The 5,230-nt window shown below is 34.5% G+C and overlaps 1 long non-coding RNA gene across 1 annotated transcript; it reads left to right on the top strand.

The window, feature by feature from the left end:
- The first annotated feature begins 2,273 nt into the window (after window positions 1-2,273).
- On the top strand, window positions 2,274-3,690 carry LOC122330027. The gene is made up of 3 exons (XR_006247968.1): window positions 2,274-2,725; window positions 2,868-2,940; window positions 3,663-3,690. It is a non-coding gene; the product is annotated as an uncharacterized LOC122330027 (long non-coding RNA).
- Window positions 3,691-5,230: the final 1,540 nt, after the last annotated feature.

The raw sequence follows: 5,230 nt of genomic DNA, 5'->3' as shown, positions 1-5,230 counted from the left end.
TACAAAATGTCCCAGGTTTACATTTCATAAATCTGTTCACCTGAGTATGTGCTGTTTAATAATTCAACGTGCAACATGAATTTAACAAGTTTTAATGTGCCTTGGGTTCGACATGACGATGCACACCACTAGATGGCAAAATATATTCTTTGTTTTTATAATATAGGACTCAGTGTAATTCAGTAGCATTGACTAAATGTGCTGTTTCACTTAACATATTTTTTTCATATAATTATACAGTTAAACACCTGACTGAGATTGATTTATTCATTTATTTTTTGTAGATTATGTAGATCTTTTTGAAGATTCATCTTCTGAAAATGATTCTATGCCCAATGTCCACCAGGGGGAGACTCTGGCTCTTTATCGTTCCAGGCAGTGTTTTCATTCTGCACACAAATATGATCAGATGTCAGTACCCATCATTTGCATTAACTGGTCACTATTCGTGACCTTGGAACCCTTTTAAGATGAATTTTGCATTTCATTTTCATAAATTTTACATCTGAATCTTTCCATTGTTTAAACCAGCGTTCACTTCTGTGTATCCTGGTGTGATAAGAATCATCCTCCAAACATTCATTTGACCAATGCTGCAGGGACAAGAGATGGGTAATGTTGTCATCAAAATGTTTACTTGTATATTAATTGCATGTATACTCATTTTTCTTACTAGCCTCTCTTTGTTGTGATATCACCAAGCTTATATTTGACCAATAGGTAGCTGTCCATATATTTTAGCTGTGCACAGTGGTTTGACAATATATGCAAAGTAAAAACTTAGTTTGCATGTTATTCATTATACTTGCAATGTGCCATTACCCTCCCACTCTCCCTCCATGTCATAACTGACATTGGTTTGGAATTCTGTTATCCTTGTTATCATCACCACAGACTGTATTCTGATCTCTTTAGACCTTATAGAGAATGCAAGAAGCTGGGACCAGTTGTCACACAGGATGTATCACAAATGCTTGTAGTTAGTTAAGACATAAAAACAAAACAACAACAAAAACAGTTAAAACCAGTTTAAAAAAGTGAAGAAAAAAAACTAACTAACCCTAAATTAAAACCTTACGTATTATGTTTTAGTTGGCTGTTTGATAAATATGTAAACATAAAAAATACTACTCTGGCAGTCAAATGTAAGGAATAATGTTATTGCTGTTGCTGTTATTCTGTTAGTGATAACTTACAGATGACTTAGCAGTTGACACCTTGACCATATCACTTTGCCAAATGATTTCTATTATTTCAAAGATCTTACAACAGAAAAATAACCAAAACCCACAGTGCCACTGGTCAAACAAATACGTATAGACAAAACAAAAACAAATCATTTTCATCTTTTTGCCACAAAATTACATTTTATTATATATGGAAAACACATAGACTATTTATCTCTCACATACACACATTAATATATGTGTTGATGTTGTTATGGCTACTCTGATGACTTTGTGAAGAAAACAAAAATGAGCTTTAAGTTTCACTATTAGTAACAAGACATTAGCCCGAACACTTTTGAGAGCATATCTCATAGAGATAAATCATATGCTCTCTCTTTTAAAATGTATCATCTGATCAATGTCTTGAGGTGTGGCAACTGTAGTACAAGCAGAATAAACAACACTGGGCTGTTGAAAAATAATGCACATATTTTTCCAATAATTCAATGGCCCATCATCAGTTATTTTTTACTAATGTTACATAGGGGCACTGCTATTGTTTCTGGGCCCTCTATAGAGACCATATTTACTCACGTTTTGGGGGATGGTGGAGGGTTGTCTGCCCTCAATAGAAATTGCAGTTGTGGTCCAGGGGGTGTTCCCTATCCATACTCACTGTATTACATATTCCCCTCCATAAATTGCATTCTGGGTTGGGGGTCCAGAGAAATCACGATCATGTTCCCTTCATCGTCGGACCCTTACAATACTAAACTGATTACAACTGGTTACAAGTATAAAGTGTTACAATTAACCTTGTTCACCCTAATTAGGTAAGGTCTCAAATGCCATTAAGAAAATAAATAAAATAATTTATTATTCAAAATTAGTGATGTAGAAAGATCAACTGGTGGTATTACTTTGCAGTGTACTGGAGTAAAGAATTCTGTAAAAAAAAAAAAACTCACTCGTGAATGACGCCTTTTTAATGATGAAGTGATTACATAAGCTTTAAAATGCAGTAGACTAATGCGAGTGGTGATAAGAGAGGCTGACCTGGGATCAGCAGGTTGAGTGTGGAGTGTCACTTCCTGTAAGTGCAGAGAGAGGCAGTGCTGAGTTAAAGACACACAAACACAGACACATTACAGCAAAATAGCGAGAGAGGAGAGAGACAGATGATCAGAGCTTCAGCCGCTTGTACTGATTTTCAAACATTGATCATGAATATATCGAGAGGATCTGACTGAATCTGTCGCTTGTGTGTGTAAAGGAGTCAAAGCGAAACCATTTTTCCCCCCGTGGCGCACGGATTTCTCGCCCTATTAATCAGTCCGATTGCAAATCATCTTTACAGAAGATATTAGCGATAATCGTATAATTTACTGTGCATTTGAGAAGAAAGGATCTTTTAAACATGGGATGTTTGGGCAACAGCAAGACAGAGGATCAGCGCATCGACGAGAAGGCTCAACGAGAAGCGAATAAAAAGATCGAGAAACAGTTACAGAAAGAGAGACAGGCGTATAAAGCCACACACCGCTTGCTCTTATTAGGTAAGGCATGAAATGTATAACCGATATATTAACAAATAGATGTATCGAACTGAGATATGGATATTTCATCATTATCATCATGGATGGATTGATAATTTACTCATATTTTAGCTATATATGTCTTTTTTTCTATGCTTAAAAGGCGCTGGGGAATCCGGGAAGAGCACTATTGTCAAACAGATGCGAATCCTGCACGTCAACGGCTTTAACGCAGAGTGAGTGTGTGTTTATTTAACGTTTTTTTACTGACACTGGGCCTTTAGTTGTGTTTATTGTAACGGATGCGGTATTTTTGTTTTGGATGTCAGAATATTGATGGGCTTCAGATAAAAACCTCTGTGTCCGGTGCGTTTCAGTGGCTCTGGCTCAGTGGAGTGCTGTCTACCTAGACAGTATTTTTGGTTATCATATGCGTGTGTAGCATTTTGGGCCTCCTTTTTGGTCATCATAGGTGCATTTATGTGTTTTTTAAATTTGACCGTCCACCTATATAACATTTTGAGCTGTAGGTGTGTGCAATATTTTCAGCATAATTTCTGAACTGCGTAACCAGACGTTCTCTCTGTCCATTTGGTGCATACCTTAAGCTATATTTGAGTCTCGTTTTTGTGTTGTTAACCTAGACAGTATACTTGCGCCTTATCTAATGAAATAAAACCGTTAATAATAATAATAATAATAATAATAATAGGTAATAACTGAATTGATGATGTATCGTAGTAGTGTTATGCTGTTATTTGCATGTTCACTATCAGGATGGAGAGAAATGAGGTCACACTGTGTACAATATGTGGCATGTGACTGCTTATAATTAAAAATTGCCAGTTGATAAGGCCCATCTTTGAGTAATATTACAATATTGACTTTCCTATTTTTGAGAAGTAATTCATTCTTAAATAAAAGTTGTTCCTTCCTATTTTCCTCCTCCTCTGTACAGAGAAAAGAAGCAAAAATATTGGATATCCGGAAAAATGTGAAGGACGCCATTGTGGTAAGTAATTTTTGTAAATAACAATTGTTTTAGCTCTAGCAGTTGTGTTTTCTGATTAGTGCCTACATTCAGCATGCTTTAACACATCTGTTGCCATATTCCAGACGATAATATCTGCAATGAGCACCTTAACGCCCCCAGTGTCAATTGCCAACCCGTCCAATCAGCCCAGAGCTGAGTACATCAAAAGTATAGCTCCACTCTCAGATTTTGACTACACAGAGGTAAGAAACCAAGTCTTAATCTGTTACAGCACTAAGTGGAGCAGCTAAAAAAGAATTTTAAAGTGAAATTGATGTCACATACTTGATCATAGAAATGTTTGTTCTTGAGTTGATTAGACCGTAGTTCTGTGTCATCATGGTTGAAGTGGTACACAAATTCCCTTTTAAATCCTGTCAGTAATACAGATGCATACATAATGTATTCCCTGCAATAGATTCTTGCACGTTTTTTGCCCATGTCTGCTCATTGCAATTGATGTAGCTGTCAGTCAGTGTCATAACTTTTGTGGGTTTTTTTGGTATTACAGATTAATATTAAATGTAACTTTTTTATATTTCTTTTTTTTAGCTACATGAAAAACAATGGTTTAATTTTATTGTATTTGACATTTGAACACTAATCACAATATAAACACATTACTATTATTATTATTATTATTATTATTATGCAAATATAAATATTTATAGTATTTACATGTGCCTAATACAAAAAGCAAACAAAAACAGGACAATCATAACTCATACTATTACTACTCAAACTACATTATAAATCCATTTTGATAACTATTTTATTTGTATCCTCATTTTATTGATTAATGATGGATAAAACGCTTCTTAATTACTTTCATTAAAAAGCTTCTCAATTACTGTATTGACATGACTGCAAACAACTTCAGATAATAACCATGTCCATGTCATGCTCATTTATGTACATAGCAATAAACAAATGTGCAAATGCCAAAGCCATTTCTTTTAATGCTTGTTAAATATGAATCTATTCCTAACTCAGAGCATGTTTTTTCAATGGTTTAATAACCTTAATAACTATTCATTTGAAGGACAGTGTAAATAATTGATCAGCTTTAGTAGATACTATAGCCACGTACACACTGCATTTAAATTTGTTTGTCAGTTCACCTTTTAGTGCTTAATCCTGTTCTGTACACGCACAGTTCAGTAATTTGCGGGAGTGACAACCACATTCTACTACTGAATTAACTCCCGCAAAATGCAATTAGTGACGTTCACATTTACAGAAAATGTTGTGCAGTGTGTACGGAATCAGACTTAAAAACAGGTTGTTGATGGCCTTTTTTTAACATGCATAGGTGTGTCTCTCCTGTATGTGTGTTGAATCAAAGGAAAAGGATTATTATTTTTAATATATATATATATATATATATATATATATATATATATATATATATATATATATATATATATATATATATATATAAAAATGCTAGAGCAGTACGAACTTAACTCGTTTATGTTGCCAGATCTCACTAG

This window comes from Puntigrus tetrazona, chromosome 24 (genome assembly GCF_018831695.1).
Source record: "Puntigrus tetrazona isolate hp1 chromosome 24, ASM1883169v1, whole genome shotgun sequence".
NCBI lineage: Eukaryota > Metazoa > Chordata > Actinopteri > Cypriniformes > Cyprinidae > Puntigrus > Puntigrus tetrazona.
The sequence above is the reverse complement of the archived record's forward strand: the minus strand, read 5'-3'. Positions and strand labels throughout refer to the sequence as shown.